Genomic DNA, 19,987 nt, shown 5'->3' with positions numbered 1-19,987 from the left:
GACTGTACATGTATAACTTATATTGAATTGCTTGAGTTCTTAATGGGGGGATAGGGAGGAATGATGAGAATTTGGAACACAAAGTTTAAAAAAAAAACACAATTATCACCAAGAGTCCAAAGACATTTCTGGAATTTAGGATTTGGATCAAGATACCAAATGTATCCAACCTATTTGGGAAGTTGGTGTGAAGTACCAGTTTAAGGGCAAACAAGTTTCTGCTAAAATGACAAGAGCTTATCTCTTTTCAGGTATAGACACGGTACCCTTGCTCCCTGGTGCTAAAATTGACAGATGTGAATTTATATGTGCCCTCAGTAACTGATTTCCAGTGATCATGGATTGTTACCTTCAAAGGCACCTACCACTAGCAATTCCCATTTTGCAATAAAAGTTCTGCCTCACTTGGTCCACACAAGCCAGTAATTAAATCAGTCATCAACTCACAATTATTCTGTTGAGGATTCTTTTCTGTTTTAAGCATGTTTTCACCTCAGTTTATATACATTGGCAAGGCCAACCAACCATCAGAGATTATGACTAAACTTGTGTAATGAGGTCTTCACAAAAACATATTTTGCTCTTTTCTCCTCTATGGACATGTTGTTCAGCAAATGGAAGAACACAGGTGTTTCATCAGCATATCTTATTTGGCTAAGATGGTAGTTTTATTTTTCCCTCCAAACACCCAGGAAATGCTGTTCATATTCTATCAAACTTGTCACAAAATTGGATGGCAACTGCAGAACTAATGATCCCCTGAATCTAAATGAGAGGCCACTTTTCATAAATCTCCAGAACCATCAAAAGCTGGCTCTAAATGCACTCCAAAGCACTTTTAACTGGTTACAATTTCTAAGGTTTAAGTTTTATGGTGCTTCGAACAATCAACATCCCATTTGTCTTTGTCTTTGCTGTTTGACAAAGAAAGAACACAAACTCAGTTAAAAATAAAATAAGGCTGTAAATCTCAATCAGTATGAAGAGAGGATATGTGTTGCAGACTTGCACTTGACATTTGATGGTTTATACTTCTGGCATTGCTAATTGACTGATGTATTCCAAGGGTGGGCTGGTGTGTCTCATAGAAGAGAGAGTAAAGATACAAGGAACAATTAATTCTTCATACTCCATGTTATTAAGTACAGCGAAGTGCTTCTAAAGGAAACAGAGGCAGAGTTTCAAGGAGGAAAAGGGAATTTGAGATAAAGGAAGAGGAGATAGGTCATGTCAAGGGATTGGAGAGTGGGATGGTGTCACCTAGGGGAGGATGGGAAGAAAAAGGAAAGCTGCATAAGGATTTCTAGTTAAGATGGGTTTGAAAGTTCTTATAGGAAACCAGCTTCTCTGATGAACATCCTGTTAATGCACCAGATAAAACAGATCAATAATGAAAAAACTAAACCAGTAAGCTTTTCTAACTACTTTAGAACTGCACAGGAAAACCACCCAAGGACTAGGGGGAGATGTGGGAGGAGATAGTTATGGAAAGGACATGAATAGAGAAATGCAAGGAGTCCTGACACCAGTCCCATATCTGATAAATAGATGCTGAAGTCTCTCGGTGATCTGAGCTGGGGTGTGCTAGGGGGACCTGAAGGTCGAATGACCTTGATTCTGGTGATCGTAGCCACAGATCATTTTGCCAGGCAGTACATATGTTGCAGGAGCCTTCAAGAAGCTTGAAACGGGGATGGCGGTGGTGGTGGTGGTGGTGGTGGTGGTGGTGGTGGTGGTGGTGGTGGTGGTGGTGCTGCTGCTGCTGCTGGTGCTGCTCCTCCTCCTCCTCCTCCTCATTTTTTTGGTGAGGCAATTGGGGTTAAGTGACTTGCCCAGGGTCACACAGCTAGTAATTGTCAAGCTTCTGAGGCCGGATTTGAACTCAGGTACTCCTGATTCTAGGGCGGGTGCTCTATCCACTGCACCACCTAGCTGCCCCTAAACCAGAGCTTCTATCAGGGCCACAGCAAGACACAAGGAAATCTCTCAGGGGCTGATTCCCAAAATAAGAAAGAGTAAAGAACCTAAGCTGCTCTTCCAAAGTGGTTCTCCAGGTGGCCTAAGACCTGCTCAACAACAGAGTACAGAGCAAGCTGGCTGTTGATGATTTTGCGGGGGGGGGGGGGGGGGGGGGGGGGGGGGGAGGAAGAGAAGAAACGGACATAGACAGCATCTTTATTGGCACCAGGAGACAGAGGCAGAAACCAGGTATTATAACAGAGGGTGGGCTTCATCCAAGCTGACTTGTTCAGAGCAGAGACAGAGTAGCTTCAGCATCATCCAGACCATAGATAATATAGGAACAGACAGAGCCTAATTATACCATTCATAAGGAAAAAAGGATCAGAGTCTTGCTCTGGCACAAATTCCAAGTGTGGGAATTAAGATTAGAGATATGATAGAATGAAGACTCTAAATGGAATGGAGAAATACGATGGATTCTGAGAAGTCCAAGGGATAAATTTTAAAAAAGAAGAAGAGGGCAGCTAGGTGGAGCAGTGGATAAAGCACAGGCCCTGGATTCAGGAGGACCTGAGTTCAAATCCAGCCTCAGACACTTGACACTTACTAGCTGTGTGACCCTGGGCAAGTCACTTAACCCTCATTGCCCAGAAAAAAAGAAGCTAACTCCATAATAAATAGAAGTATAGCTTTAGATTCTAGACAGACAGGCAAATAGATAGATGGATAGGTTGATGGATACTTGGATGAATAATCTAAAATGATGCTTTGTTCTAAAGGACTAAAAGTAACTAGAAGAAATGAAACAAAAGATTTTCTTTTTAATTTTACATTTTTTCACCTGACACAACTACCTTGTGACATAGATCCTATTATTAGCCCCATTTTACAGATGAGGAAACTGAGGCAGACAGAGGTTAAGTGATTTGCTCAGGGTCATATAGCTAATAAGTATCTGAGATAGGAAAGAGTTTTGTATTGTTTTAAATAGGACTCATGAGGAAAAAGTTGGAAGGAGAATAAATAGCTTAGAACAGAAGTTGAAAAAAAATCTTCATATAAGTAGTAGACTTCCTGAAAATTAGAATGGAACAAAACACCTACTGAGATGGCATATCAGGAGAATGCTGTAGTTTACCTAGTTTTATCATAATATTTCATTAAACTATCTCATAAGATTCTTGTGGAAGAAATGGAGAGATGTTACTTGGCAACATACGATTAAATGGATTTGGAACCAGTTGAATGTGGGCAAAAAGTCAATGGTTTGATGCCAGTCTGATAGGTAACCTGCAGGTATGTGGGCTTGGATCTATCATGTTTAACAATTTTTACCAATGGCAGATATACATGCTCACCAGACAAAACTTAGATGCATAGCTCACATGCTAGATAACATTCAGGTTCCAGGATGCACTCAATAGACCAGCACTGGGCTAAATCTAATAAGATAAAATTCAGGAGAATTAAATATAACATTGTACCCTGTGGTTTAAAAAAAATAAATTTCACAAGCAGAAGATCAGGGAAAGGGAAGGCATGGTTAGTTAGTAGTTTGTGGTCAACTAAAGCCCCCATAGCTTTTTAGACAAATTCAATATCATTCAGCAGTATGATGTGGCAGTAAAAAATCCTGCAGTGAATTTGGGCTGTTTTAAGAGAGGAATAGCTATAGTCCCTCTGTACTCTGCCCAAGCATAACACATCTGAAATATTGGGAGAAATTCTGAACACCAGTTTAAAGAAAATTTGCCCCTCTAGATTATGCCAAAAGGGATTATTTTTAAGCCATATTGGAAGGAAAAGCATTCTCAAAGAAGAAATGATCACTACTTAGTTTAATAGAAATAGTGAAGAGGAAAGTTTTGCTTTACCCCTTTTCTTAGAAGAAAAAGCTCCAATGTTTCATCATTATACTTAATGTTAGCCCTTGCATTCATGTCAACAGAATTTGCTTGTGAATGCACCTGGCCCTGATGACTTTTTAACATGTCAGTTTAAAAATTGCCCATTCGATTTCTCTGATATTGGTTTTAAGAAGTACCTTTTTTTTTTGTTTTTTTCATTGTTTTATATTTTTGTAACTATTCACATTTCTTTCATATTCTAAATTTTATTGGTATATAGTTTGAAGTATTCCAGTATTTTTATTCATTCATTGTCATTTATCCTTTTTTCCCCACTGAAAGCATGAGTTTTTCCTCTCTTTTTTAGATTAATTTTGCTAATATCTTAGCTAGTTTGTTAGTTTTTTGATAGCTCTTTTGTTTATTAATTCAATGGCTTTTCTACTTTATTCATTCCTCCTTTAGCTTTTATCTTGTATTTATTTTGATTTGCTTTACTTTTTCTAACTTTTAACGTACAAATCCAACTTAATAAACATCTCTTTATGTCACATGTATATCAATATATAGAGACAGAAATTTGCCTCTAAGAATTCTTTAGCTATATTTTAAATATAATTATATTCTATATGAAAGTTATCTTTACTATTGTTGTTTAGTTGTTTTTAAGCAATGTCTGACTCTTTATGACCCCTTTTGGGGTTTTCTCAGTAAAGATACTGTAATGTTTTGCATTTCCTTCTCCATATCTTTACTATAATTTTTATTATTTCTAAACTTTTGTTTGCATCAATAATTATTTAATAATTCATTTTTCAGTCTTTAGACAGTCATGACTCAATCAAAATTGCCTTAATTACTACTATCCTTTGTTGTACAAGTTTAAGTAACTCATCCAGAGTCACACAATATGTACCAGAAGAAGCATTTGAACCTAGGTCAACCTGACTTAAAGGATATCTGTCTTTTATTGTGTCAGGGTCTGTAAAATGCAATGTCTAGCAGCCTGTCTTGCAACATTTGGACTGACTTCCTTTCAGTGGACCTAAGGAGATAAATCCTCTGGGAGATTTACTTTATCCAAGATCAAGAAGAAAGAACTCTTACTGAGGGACTATGCCTGAAAGAAGGAATTTTTGTACAGTAAATCTGGAGTTCAGCCACTTTTTTCTCAAAGATGTTTCTTCACAATTAATAGACTATCACAGGACATACCCCATGGCAGTCAGAATGCAGTTTCTCTTTTTGATTCCCATTGCTCCCCTCCTTCTACTTAATTTGTTCAGGTGCCAGGAGAGGAAAGGTATCAATGCTTAAATCCCTGTCTTCTCTCCCATCTCTGTCCTCTCTCACAGACCAGTTCCAAAAGCAGCCCAAGGGCTGGTCTACCCTACCGAGGCCAGTCCAGGTCTTATAATGGTTACTTTATTCCCAGGCTGGTGAAAATGCTCTGAGACACAACTACAAATTGCATGATGCTTAATTGGCCTTTGAATGTCTTTTTCTTTGCCTGCAAAATAGCTGGTCCTTTCAGAGGTCAGTGTATTCATAGGTGCATTTTCCGGGTAGCCAGGAGAGTCATTATAATAGTAAATCAGAGAACCTAGTTGGCAGGGGATTAAAGGGATTATGTGTGATTTAGAGAGTATTAGTGATTATGTCCAGTTATCTTTCTGGGCATAAATGATAAAGTAAAACAAGTTGGATATATCTCATTAAACAATTGGATTTCATTTTCTTTTTTATATCCTGCCTTTCCCAAGTAGTAACAGAGAGTCTAATGGACAGGGAAGTGGAAGGGACCATCTATTGATCAGTGGCAAGACAAAACAAGATGGGTAGATTTCTAAATATATAATTGAACTTCGTATTATGTTTCTGTGCCTTGAGTTCTTATGTTGGCACCCTTTGGTCTACCCCAAGTAGAGAAAGAGATTAGTATCTCTAGAACAAGGGAAAGGGGAATTTCAGGGACTCACTAACTGAGAGATTAAAGAATAATAGGCTTTGAAAAAGGCTGAGTAAAGACAAAACTTAAGAAGGAAAAATAAAGATGAATCAGACAATAAAAATGGGAAACTAAGTGGTAATAAAGCTTTGTTCCACATATATTTGGATATAGTACCTAGATGAAATTGATACACTGCAACCCTATAATTTTTCCTTTTGCTGTGACCTTTCTTGTTGACCTCATTAGCTCCCATTGGTTTAATTATCATTTCTATGGAAATGGTTCAGGGCTCTGATGATTTAGCCCTATTTCTCTCCTAAGTTTCAGTATTGCATCCCCAATCACCTATTGGAAATTTCAAACTGGATATGCTGGAGACATTTCAAAATCAATGGGGCCAAAGTGGAACTCATAATTTTCCTCTTAAACCCTCTTCTTTCTAAACTTCTCTCTTACTAGTAAAGGCACCAGAAGTCATCCATTTTCTCAGATTTCTAATTATTACCCAGACACTCTGCCTTACCCCACTCACATCCAATCATTTACCAAATGTCACCATTTCCACCTCCATTTAATCCCTTCTTTCTGCTCACAAAGCTATCTCTGTCTAAACCCTCACTGCTTCTTGCACCTAGAAGCAGCTAGGTGGCACAATGAAGCTGAATGTGGAGTCAGCAAGACCTCAATTCAAATCTAACCTGAGCTAGTGTAGCTATGTGACATTGAGCAATTCACTTAACCTGTTTGCCTTTTTACTCAAGTGTAAAAAAGGATGAAAAAATAAAAAAGGGGTTTTTTGGCAGCATCTACTTTGTAGGGTTGTTGTAAAGCACTAAGCATGGTTCCTGGTACATCGTAGTTACTATATCTCCCTCACCTCTTGCCCAGAGCCTCTGAAATGATCCAATCAAGTCTCATCCCACTTTAATCAATCCTCCATGTCATAACCAAATTTTTACTTGTGTGCACTCTTGACCATGCCACTGAATAGTGGCTTCCTTTTGCCTCTAGAATTAAATATAAACTCCTCTGCTTAGGTTAGGGACCAACTTGTGAAGGGATCTAAAAGCTATCTTTCCAGGCTCATTATACATTAGCCTTCTGTTACTTATACATGACATGCTACTTACTATCACCCTGTCTTTCCACTGATAGAACCCCATGCCTGGAATGCATGCCTTTCTCATCTCTCAAAGAATCCTTCTTTTCTTTTAATACTATGTTTAATTGATCTAACCATTCTGGAGAGTAATTTGGATCTATGCTCAAAGAACTATAAAACTGTGCATACCCTTTGATCCAACTATACCACTACTTGGTCTGTATCCCATAAAGATAAAAAAAACGGGTGGGAATGACGTATTTGTACAAAAATATTTATACCAATATTCTGTGGTGGCAAAAGAATTGGAAACTATGGGGATGCCCATCAATCGGGGAATAGCCGAGCAAGTTGTGGTATATGATTGTGATGGAAATACACCTGTGCTATAAAAAAAATGATGAGTAGGATGATCTCAGAAAAACCTGGAAAGTCATGTTAATTAATGCAAAGTGAAGTGAGCAGAATCAGAAGAACATTGTGCACAATAATAGCAATACTGTACAATTATCACTGTGAATGACTGTTATTCTCAGTAATATACTGATCCAAGACAATTCCAAAGCACTCATGACAAAAAAATGCAATCCATCTGCAGAAAAAGAACTTATGGAGTCTGAATGAAGATTGAAGCATCCTATTTTTCCTTTTCTGTATTTTTCCTGTTTTTTCCCCTTTGAGTATGTGTTGTCTTTAACATGACTAATATGGTAATATGATTTGCAGGATTGAACATGTATAATCTATATCAAATTGCTTACTGTCTCAGGAAAGAAGAGGCAGATGTAAAAGAGGGGGAGAGAAAATTTGAAACAAAAAAATTTTAAGTGAATGTTACATTTTATTTTACATGTAACTATGAAAATAAATTATTTTTAAACAAAAGTTAAGACTGTTCAAGAACCACCTTCTACATGAAAGCCATTCTGAACCCTTCAACTGCTAATGCCCTCCTTCTGAAACTACTTTGAGTGTATACACATACATACACCTATACATATAATATGTAAACACTCACATACATATACACACACCAAAAAAGTGTGTCCTTCTTTCTTCCCTTTTAAAATGTAAATCAAGACACCACTCCCATGATGTCATTGGTCTCCTTCAAGAATTAAGGATGAACAAGTACCTTAAAAATAGGAATTTTTTTCCCTTAATCCTGTTTGTATCATTGGTGTGTAGCATACTGTCTGGCACATAACAGTTGTATAATAAATACCTGTTAATTCATTGATTTTAGTCTTTTCTGTAAAATGATGCCTGGGTAACTTGGGACAAGTATTTTTACACTATTTTTCATTTTATGATAGCATTGTTCAAGTGTATGCTTCTAATATTAAGACTGCCACAGAAAATCTAATTTTGATGAGATGAAACCAGAATTTTGTGGCAATTTAGTGATCAATTTCATGCTATCCTAAATGATTTCAATAAGAAATATTAATGAATACCCATTGGATTGACTAAGTGATAGCAATAAGGTATGACAATAGTAAAACAGCATACCAAAAATAGAAATCCTAAAAATCAAAGGATAAATTAATAAAAATGAAAGGAAAAACTAAATAAATAAGGCTAGTACTTTTTGTAAATAAGATAGGCCATTATCTAATTTGATTTTTGAAAAGAAAGATGAAAATCAAATGATCAGAAAATCAAATTGAAGTTATAACAAATAAATGTGAAATAATGATTTGCCAAAATATGTACCAATAAAACCAACCACTTAAAAGAAATGGATGAGTGTTTTCAAAAATACAGAGTGCAAACATCAAAAGAAAATATAGACCAATATCTCTAATGAATATTGATGTAAAAATTATAAATAAAATGTTACAAGGAGACTAAAGCAACATATCACAAAGATCATACAGTACTAAGCTGACTTTCTAGTAGGAATATAAGGGTTGGTTCAATATTAGAAAATTTATAAACATCATTGGCCAAATTTATAACAAAATCAACAAAAATCATGATTATTTCAGTAGTGACAGAAAAATATATTTTTAAAAAATTTAACAGCCGATTTGATAAAAAAAAAACCCTAGAAAACACAGGAATAAATGGACTCTTCCTTAACATAATAAATACTACATCTCTAAAATCTCAAGCTGGCATGATATGTAATAGAGATAAATTAGAGCCCTTTCAAATTGTCCCTACTGTTGATGTAGTGCTGGGAATGTTACCTATATCAATAAGAAAAGAAAAGATCACTTGGATGATATGATGGATTACTTAGAGAACACTAGAGTAAACTAAAATTAATTTCAATGATAATTTCAATATTATAAGATAAAAGAAGAAATTATCAACATACATAAATCATCAACATTTCTGATTAAGAACTGTGGAAGGAATGATAGAAATAAGGAAAGATATAAAGAAAGAAGCCATTTAAAATAACTATAGGATAAAAAAAAGTACTAGGCAGTCTACCTGCTGAAATACAAACAGGAACTATCTGAATATAATTTTAAAAACACTATACAAACAGAGACCAAGATAATTAATTATTTATGAATAGTCAATATGAAAAATGATAATACTATATAAATTTACTTATTCATTGCCACATCAATAAAAATACCAAAGAATCACTTTGTAGACCTAGAAAAAATAATCAAATTCATATGGAAAAAATGTGAAAGGTAAAAAATATACTGGGAAATAATGGAAAAAAGAACTGGGAAAGAAGTTAAGGGAAAGATGTAGACTCAGGAAACAGATCTTCTGTCCAGTGAACACGCCTTAATTCTCTAGGTCTCCTAGGGATGAGCAGAATAGCAAGCTCAATAGCCGGCATTTCCAAGAGTGTCATAAAATTAGCTTTTGCTATAGATAAAAGTACATTTAAAGTCAAACAAAGAAGATCAGCTTGTAATAGGGGATGGTAGTTCAAACAAAAATGAGAACAACAAAGGGTCACCTCACACCAGTGCTGCTTTCCTGAGATACAGAACTCTGTTCATGCTGCATTAACTGGAGGGCTCTAGCAGCTCATTGTAGTTCCTTGGAGATAAATATGCAAAGTTTTGGTTTTTAGGGGAGGAAATACTTGTAAAGGAAGTGAATACTTGTAGTTATGCTCAATTATGTCAACACTGATAATGCTATGATTGATTAGAGGTGAGTCATCTCAATCTTACACAGTGAAAGGAATGAAAATTGGGAACACTATTATGTTATAAGAAATTACAAACAGGATGATTTCAGAAAACCACCTGGGAAGTATTATTTGAAAGGATCCAACATGAAGTGAGCAGAACTAGGAGATCATTGTACATGACAATAACAATGTTGTACTATGAACAACTCTTCAGGAGTTAACTATTCTCAGCAATACAATGATCCAGAACAATTCCAAAGTACTTATAATGAAAAATTCCATCTACCTCAAGAGAAAGAACTGGTGGAGTCTAAATGCAGGTTGAAGCAAAAATTATTTTTCTTTTTTTATTGGGAGGGAGAGGTTCCTATATTTTCTTTCAGAACATGACTAATACAGAAATGTTTTGCATGAGTCCACTTGTATAACATATCATATTCCTTGCCTTCTTTTTTTTTTTTTTTTTTTTTTTTTTTTTTGCGGGGCAATGGGGGTTAAGTGACTGGCCCAGGGTCACACAGCTAGTAAGTGTCAAGTGTCTGAGGCCAGATTTGAACTCAGGGACTCCTGAATCCAGGGCCGGTGCTTTATCCACTGCACCATCTAGCTGCCCCCATTCCTTGTCTTCTTAATGAAAGCAGAAGGAAGGGAGAGAGAATTTATAACTCAAAAATTTTTTAAATAAATGTTTAAAATTCTTTTTGCATGTAATTTGAAAAAACATTAAATTTAAAATAGGAAAGTGTTTCCATTAGGAAGCTTGACTCTATGGTGGCTAGATCAATTGAAAGACCACTAGGAGAACCTCAAAATACATTTCCTTTCTCCCTCCTTACCTGAAACCCTAACATCACCTCATGGCCACTATTCCCATTCCCATAATACAGGGTTTCCATATGGAGTTGTTGCCACTGCAAACAAACCTACAAAGATTACAAAGCACCTCCAACAGAATTGGTGAGGTAGTTCACTTCATTTTGTTATCCCATTAATCACAACAGAAGCCCTGGAATGATCTAACTCCCTTCAAATCTCTAATACTCGGTGCAAAATATTCCCTAAATAATCCAGTAAAAAGTTACTTATATTGGTAGGAGATGATGGAAAATCACTTTCAAAAGAAGCAAATGTTGGGGCGGCTAGGTGGCGCAGTGGATAGAGCACCAGCCCTGGAGTCAGGAATACCTGAGTTCGAATCCGGCATCAGACACTTGACACTTACTAACTCTGTGACCCTGGGCAAGTCACTTAACCCCAATTGCCTCACTTTAAAAAAAAAAAAAAGAAGCAAATGCTTCCCCAACCTATAGATGAGGAGTTCTTAAGATAGGATCTATGATTTTGGAGGGAAGAAGGGAGGAATTTCAAAATAATTGGCATCCTTTATAGTCCTGTTTATTTTATTTTAAGCATTTACAGAACATTCTGAAAAGGGATGCATATGCTTCACCAGACTGCCAAAGAGGTCCATAACAAACACCCAAGAAAAGAACATATAGTATAACAATTTTCACCCCTTGGCTAAATTTGAAACCTCCTTTGACTTTACCAAGAAAACCCCAAATAGGGTCACAAAGTGTTGGACACAACTTAAAAAATGACTCAACAACAACAACAAAAGTGGGGATAAAATTGTAGGGCTATTATGAGGAAAACATTTAGCTAATATTACATTTATTTGCAAAGATATTGGAATGATTTGCCATTTCTTTCTCCAGCTCATTTTACAATTGAAGAAACTGAGACAGAGTTAAGTGCCCAAGGTCACACACCTGATAAGTCTGAGGCCAGATTTGAACTCAGGAAAATGAGTCTTCCTGACTTCAGGCCCAGCACTCTATCCACTGTACCACCTAAGTGCCAAACTTAATTTTCTGATTTTTTTTTAAGTTGAAACTATAAAACTTTAAGTGACTTGACAATGATCTAACAGCTAAGTAAAGATTTCAGGCAAAATTAAACCAAGGTCTTCTGGTTTTTTGCAGCACTCCTTTCACAATTTCTCATTTTCCCTAAGGGAACTCAACTTCTCCTCCCCCTACCTAATTAAAGACTGCCATTTTAAAATCATGTCCATCCTGTATTTGTTGAATCTAAATGATGATATTCCATGTCCATTTTCTTGAAAGTTAAACTTCACACTTTCCTATAATCTGGTCATTGAAAATGTAGTTAGAATCCATTTCCTAAAAAACAAACAAAAAATTAAAAACAAAAAAATTAAATAAAAAAAATAATCCCTTTTCTGACTCCATTTTCTTTACTTTAAAAAAATTATTTATTTAGTACTTTATTTCCCCCAATTATGTGTAAAAACAATTTTTAAATTAATTTTTAAAATTTCAAGTTCTAAATTTTTCCCTCCCTTCCCAATAGCCCCATTGAGAAGGCAAGCAACTTGGGGGAAGCTGGTTGGCGCAGTGGATAGAGCACCGGCCCTGGAGTCAGGAGTACCTGAGTTCAAATCCGGCCTCACACACCTAACACTTGCTAGCTGTGTGACCCTGGGCAAGTCACTTAACCCCAATTGCCACACAAAAAAAAAAAAAAAAAAAAAAAAAAAGAGAAGGCAAGCAACTTGATATAGATTATACATCTGTAGTCATGTCAAAAATTTCCATATTGGTCACTTTATACATTTTTATCTATTGTCCCTTATTCTTAGAAGGCTCTCTATCCTCATTTCTGCCTCCTAATTCCCCTGGCTTCCTTCCAGTACCAGCTAAAATATCACCTTTTACAAGTTACCTTGCCCCTGATTCCCCTTAACACTGGTGCCTTTCCTCTGTTTATTATCTTCAATGTATCTTGCATATGTCTAGTTTATATATAATTGTGTGATGTCTTCTCCATTAAGATCCTTGGAAGCAAGAACTCTCTTGTGTCCCTTTGCATCCACAGTGCTTTAGCACAGTGCCTGGTACATAGTAATTGGTGAAGAAATGCTTCTTGACTAGACAGTTGACTAGAACACTTCTGATGGAGCCTAAATCCAAAGAGAGGGGGTTAGGCTTCTTTGGCTTTCTCAGGTTCCTTATACAACCAACCTGGAATAACAGAAAAGCTCAGAAACAAAGCTTTAAGCATGCCTCATCTAGCTTCTCTGCTAAAGTGGGTTAATGAGGACCCTTTTATAGAAAGTATTCAATATACAATATGGGTACCATGTATATGTTGAGTTTATTTCCTCTTTCACAAAATACCTAAAGCACAAAAAGATTCATAAGAATGCATTAACAATGTAAAATACAAAGCAGTGACCCATCAACATCATTAAAATAACTCTGAAAGTTAATGGCATTTTGAAAAACTACTGAAGGGACATTTCACTTTCACCTTGGCCCAGAATTATCCAAGCAACTCATAAGATCCTAAACCACTGGTAAGGCTTAAGTGAAGTTTGGATAGGGGGAAGTTTATTCAAAATAAACTGAGGGAGAATCTAAGTGAACTAAGATAACAGAAGAAAATGAGAGAAGATCCCTATAGCCAGTCAAGAGCCTTGATTAATCAAAAGCTGTTAGCATTATCCTCCTGACAGACTTGATATGGATGGAAATAGAGGATAAATACAAGCCTTGTCTGTCTTCACCTATATATTTTATGTGGGAATTAGGATGACATAGAGTAAGAGTCCATATTGGAGTCCTTTCTATCATTATAATTATATCAAAACTATAAAGTTTAAAATCAATACAAACTCTCAAAAATAAACATAATACAACACAGGGTCATTCAACAAACATTTATTAAGTAAGCGCTTGCTAAGTGCCAGGTACTGTGCTAAGAATTGAAGACACAAAGAAAAAAAGAAAAAAAAAACAGTCCCTGTTCTCAAAGATCTCACATAGTCTCTTGGGGAGACAAAATACAAACCATGTACAAACAAGAGATATACAGGATAAACTGGGGGCAATCTCAGGCAGTAGAAAATAAGATTAAAGAAGATTTAAAGGCTTCTTGTAGAATGTAAAACTTTAGCTAAGACTTAAAGCCTGCAAGCCAGGAGGTAGAGATAAAGAGGGTATTTCAGGAATGAGCAACAGCCAGTAAAAATAGCATGTCTGGTTAAAGTAATGTCAAGGAGACCAGTGTCATCGAATCAGAGTACATGGAGTAAAGCATAGGAAGACTAGCAAGGGAGGAAGGGGCCAGAGGGCTTTCGAAGCCAAACAGGATGAGGATTTCATATTGTATGCTAGAGTTAATAATAAGCCACTGAAGTTTTTGAACAAGGGGTTAACATGGTCAGATCTGTGATTTAGGACAATTAACAGCTTAGTAGAATAGGGAGAGAATTCAGGGAGTACAATGAAGTAGACGGCTATTGTAATAATACAGTCAGTAAGTGATGAGGGCCTGCCCTAAAGTAGTTTTAGTGTTAGAGGAGAAAAGAGCATATATATCAGAGATGTCTTTAAGGTAAAATGGATAGGACTTAACAACTGATTGAATTTGGGGAGTGAGTGAGGAGTCAAGGAAGACACCTACTTTGTAAACCTGAATGACTGGATGATGGTGCCCTTGACAGTAAAAGGGAAGTTAGGAAGGAGGAAAATGGGGGGTGGGGTGAGTTCACTTTTGGATATATTGTTTTTGAAAGGCTTAAGGGCACATCCAGTTTAAGATATGGAATAGGGAGTTGGAGATTTGAGCCTGGAGATCACAGAGAGGTTAGGTTTGAATAAATCAATCTAAGAATTAACTGTATAGTGTTGTGAGAGAAGACTGTCACAAGAGAAACTCTGGGACAAAGTTCTATGCACAATTTATTAGCAAGGCTATCAATTGCCAATAAATGGCTTCTCAATGACTAAAAACTAGAATGAGGACTGACAAGGTCTTTTATAGTTACAAGACCACAGCTGTGATGTTTAACATCTAAATTGTGTGATCGCCTTAAATTAGAAGCTTCAGTACCAGTCTTTGGGCATTAAACATTTATTAAAGCATACAGATATTTACAAGGAGTTCAGAAATTTAAGAAAAAGAAGTCCTACCTAGCCTAGAGTTCCAGCATGGTTGTGTTCTTCCTCAAGTCTTCCTCCACGAGCCTGCTTTAATCAGAAACTCCCTAGCAAGCTGATTGTGGAAGCTTTTTATAGATCTGGAACAGAGGAGGTCCTTACACACTGCTTCAAGCTGATTGGTTGGCATCATCCAAATCCATTGGTTTTGAAGGTGTTCTCAAATTGAGTTCACAGTCTAGCTTCTGGGAACAATACCTTCTTAAAGGATAGCCAGGTGTGATTACAATCCAGTTAACTTGAAGTAGGCTAATCAGCAGTCAATGACTCTCACTTGATTCAATCAGTCTAGATTAATCTCCAGGTGGGTCTTTGAGTATCTGTTAAATCCCATTATTTCATCACACAGGGTAAAATCTGAACCAACATAAGTGTACCCTTATCTGATTACAAAGGAAGAAACCTCTAACATCAGTTTGATATTACCACATTTGGACCTCCCTTTCCCAAAGCCCCTTAACCAAAATCAAGACGTGTGATTTGGGGAATTTAAGAGTTCCCCAACATAGACTGATTAATCTTGTCATTTAGATTAAGAAAGTTTCTCTGGAATGTGGATAGTGAATGAAGTTATAAGAGTGGAGATACAAGTCACAAGAATAGAATTTTGACCCAAATGACCTGGGGTTACAGGACTAAACTTGCAAGGGCAAAGAATTTAGATTCACACACAGCAAAAAGAATGAAATAAAATAAATCAATTTTCAACTTCACAATCCTCTCCTTTGATTCTCAGGAGGCCATGCCTTGTATGAGTCACTTGGCCTGATTAAAGTTGCAAATCAAAGTATAGTTAAAATCATGTGTCTATCACTCCATAATGTTTAGTAAGGTGGAAACAAAGATCATAGAAGCAAAAATTATGAATTAGAAGACATAATTAATACTTGCAAAATTACTTCTTGATCAATAATACATTGAATCTCCAGGAATCAGTTTTGAGAAAACTCTAGTACAACAGTTAATACAAAGTCAAAAGATAATGATGAGACTTATGGCCAGGTGTGCGTATTTAACTAGAATAGTTAGTATACCTCTTCCTCCTAGCCAGGAAAACATCTAAGAAAAGCAGGATGAAGGATCCCACTATGAGCTACCACAAAATATTCCATGGGTTTTATCACAATTTGCTGAGGGTCATTCATAATACATTAAAGCTCATGGATATCTATAACAATTTTCTGAACTAAGAACAAGAGAACTTATTAATAAGAGCACAGGTTCCCTCATGGGCAGTGATGAGGACATCAAGAACCCAACAATTGTGCATAACTCTTTCTTCTAAAGAAATTACCTTTACCAGAGGGAGAAGGTAGCACTGGATGTCTCAGAGATGGCTTGAATAATGTCTTGAGGTAGCCTTTAAACTCAGCATAATTGTTTCTAATTGAATCTATTGTTAACATTATCCCCAAAGTGGGCATTATGTCCCAAAAGAATCTATGAGTTGGAGAGGAAGTGGTGACAGAGTTTGATCTTGATTTCTTTTTGTGGCCAGGTCACAAGATTTATAGCAGTTTTTTTATACTAGACCTATGGGATGTTTTGTTTTTGTTTTTCCTACTAAGCACTGAAGGAGCCTCATAGGCTATCCCGTGTGTTCCATACCATCATGGAGGAAGAAAGGTGTAAGTCAATTTATTGAACATATAAAATAGATCTAGGGTCAATAGTTCTCATGTAAATTCTGAGTATACTGATATGGGGGTTGAGAGAGTTACAAAAGAGAATTTTTGGGGTCATCTGTCATTTGCATCTAGAGACAGGTTTCATCACATTCAGCTGAATATGTAGAGAATATAAAAGTGAGGTTACATTTCACATTGTCCCCTAGATTTACCGAAGTTGCTAAGGTTTTATTATTCTTGACACAGAGATCAAAGGTTTCCAGAGGTTGAAAAAGTAGGAGTGAGGGAAATCCTGACTTTAAAAAGTACTTCAGGAGGGTAAATCCAAGATGGCAGAGGAAAGGCAATGACTTGCCTGAGCTCTCCTCAAGATGCCTCCAAATATCTTCAAATAGTGCCATAAGACAATTCTTGAAGAAGCAGAATCCACAAAAGGGCAGGGTGAAATTATTTTCTAGCCAAAGACAACATAGAAGGTCAGCAGGAAAGGTCTGTTGTACCAGTGTGAGAGTGAAGTGCAGCCCCAGTCCCAGAAAACTAGGCCTCATAGCCTCTGAATCAGTGGCATAAGTAACTGCTTCTGGAACTCAGACCACAGATGGTAAGGGGGATGAAAAATTGGCCAGAAGGAAATTACAGTTATCTCTTTTCCAGCACTGAGGCAGGATCCTGTTGTTTGCCCATACTAATATCCAGGTCACAGCCTTGGGTGCTGGTCCCAGGGAGGAAAGAAGCACAAGCACATAAAAGCTTGCAGCCATAGTGGAGCAGGTTTCTGTTCATAGTTCCAGGACAGAAAAGCCGGCCTGTGGTTGCTTGCAGACCAGAGCACAGACTAGGAGAATGGTGAACATACCACTCTTTAAATCATAACACCTTGGAAGAATTAAGGACTCACAAATTCCTAGAAGTATCTCAGAGATACTCAAACCCCCTGAAGCTTGGGACAGTGTACCCTCCACCCTGGAAGTAGTACCCTAATCTAACAAAGAGTTAAAAGTGAAGAAATAAGCTGGGAAAATGAGCAAACAGAAAAAATTCTGAACCTAGAAAGTTGCTATGGTGAAAAGGAAAATCAAAATGCACCCTCAGAAGAAGATAACTCCTATATCCAAAGCTTCCAAGAAAAATATGAATTGGTCTCAGGCCACAGAAGCACTCAAAAAGGACTTTGAAAATAAAGTAAGAGAGGTAGAGGAAAAAAGAGAAATGAAAGTAATGCAAGAAAATCATAAAAAAAGTCAACATCTTGGTAAAGAAGACACAAAAAATTCCATAGAAAATAATGCCTTAAAAAATAGACAAGAACAAATGGTAAATGAGGTACAAAAAGCCAATGAGGAAAAGAATGCCTTGAAAAGCCCCATTAGCCAAATGGAAAATGAGATACAAAAGCTCCCTGAAGAAAAAAAAATTAGGATTGAGCAAATGGAAGCTAATGACTTTTATGAGAAATCAAGACACAAAAAAAGCAAAACCAAAAGAATGAAAAAATAAAAGACAGTGTGAAATATCTCATTGAAAAAACAACTGACCTGAAAAATGGATCAAGGAGAGATAATTTGAAAATTATTGGACTATCTGAATGTCTGATCAAAAAAATAAGCTAGAAATTCTCTTCCAAGAAATTGTCAGGGAACTCTGGAAGCAGTAAGTAAAATAGAAATTGAAAGAATCCACCAATCACCTCCTGAAAGAGATGCCAAAATAAAAACTTCCTGGAATGTTATAGCCAAATTCCAGAGCTCCCAGGTCAAGGAGAAAATATTGCAAGCAGCCAGAAAGAAACAATTGAAGTTTTGTGGAGCCACAGTCAAACAGGATAACACAATATCTAGCAGATTCTACATTAAAGGATTGGAGGGCTTGGAATAAAATATTCCAGACTGCAAAGCAAATGGGATTACAACCAAGAATCACCTACCCAGCAAAACTGAGTATTATCCTTTGGGGGGGAAAATGGAAATTCAATGAAAGAGAGGACTTTCAGGCATTCTTGATGAAAAGACTTAAGCTGAATAGAAAATTTGACTTTGAAATACAAGACCCTAGAGAGGTACAAAAAGGTAAACAGGAAAAAGAAATCATAAGGTATTTTAAAAGGTTAAACTGTTTACATTCCTACATTGGAAGATGATACTTGTAATTCATAAGAACTTTCTCATTATTAGGACAGCTGGATGGAGCATATCTAGACAGAGGGCACAGATGTGAGTTGAATATGAAGGGATGATATATTTAAAAAATAAAATTAAGGGGTGAGAGAGAAATGTACTAGGAGAAAGGGAAAGGGAGAGGTGGAATGGGGTAAAGTATCTCAAATAAAAGAAACAAGAAAAAGCTTATACAGTGGAGGGGGAGGTGGGGGAGGTGTTGGAGAGTGAGTGAACCTTGTTCTTATCAGAATTGGCTCAAATAGGTGATTACATGCATACTCAACTGGGTATAGTAATCTATCTTACCCTACAGGAAAGTAGAAAGGGAAGGTGGGGTGATAGAAGGGAGGATAGATTGGGGTAGAGGGCAGTCAGAAGCAAAACACTTTTGAGGAGGGACAATGTGAAAGAAGATGGAAAATGGAGTAAATGTCAGGGGGAAGGAATAAAATGGAGAGAAAGACAATTAGCAATAGTAACTGAAAAAAAATTTTGAAGCCAGTTTGTCTGACAGGCCTCATTTCTCAAACACATAGAGAACTAAAACAAATTTCTTAAAATAAGAGCCATTCCCCAATTTATAGATGGTCAAAAGATATAAAGTTTTCAGATGAAATAATCAAAGCTACCTATAGCCATATAAAAAAAATTCTCTAACTCACCATTTATTGGAGAAATGCAGGTCAAAACAATTCTGGAATACTACCTCATACCTTTTGGATTGGTTAAAAGGACAGAAGATGAAAATGCCAAATGTTGTAAGAGATACGGGGAAAAGGAGACATTAAAGCACTCTTGGTGAAATTATAAACTGATTCAAACATTCTGCAGAGCAATTTGGAACTATGGTTAAAGGGCTATAAAACCATCTATATTATTTGACCTAGTAATATTACTACTAGGTCAGTATCCAAAGAGATAAAAAAACAAAAAGTTGAATTCAAAATTGAGGAGATGACCATCAATTGGGGAATAGATGAACAAGTTGTGAGATGAGATTATGATGGAAAACTATTGTGCTATAAGAAATGATCAGCAGGATGCTATCAGAAAAACACGGAAAGACATGAGCTGATGCAAAGTGAAATGTACTGTATACAAAGTAACAGCAATATTGTAAGATGATCAGCTATGAAAGACTTAGCTATTTTTAACAATATAATAATCCATGATAACTTTGAAGGACTTAGGAAAAATGC

The sequence above is a fragment of the Dromiciops gliroides genome, chromosome 3 (assembly GCF_019393635.1).
Source record: "Dromiciops gliroides isolate mDroGli1 chromosome 3, mDroGli1.pri, whole genome shotgun sequence".
NCBI classification, from domain to species: domain Eukaryota; kingdom Metazoa; phylum Chordata; class Mammalia; order Microbiotheria; family Microbiotheriidae; genus Dromiciops; species Dromiciops gliroides.
The sequence above is the reverse complement of the archived record's forward strand: the minus strand, read 5'-3'. Positions refer to the sequence as shown.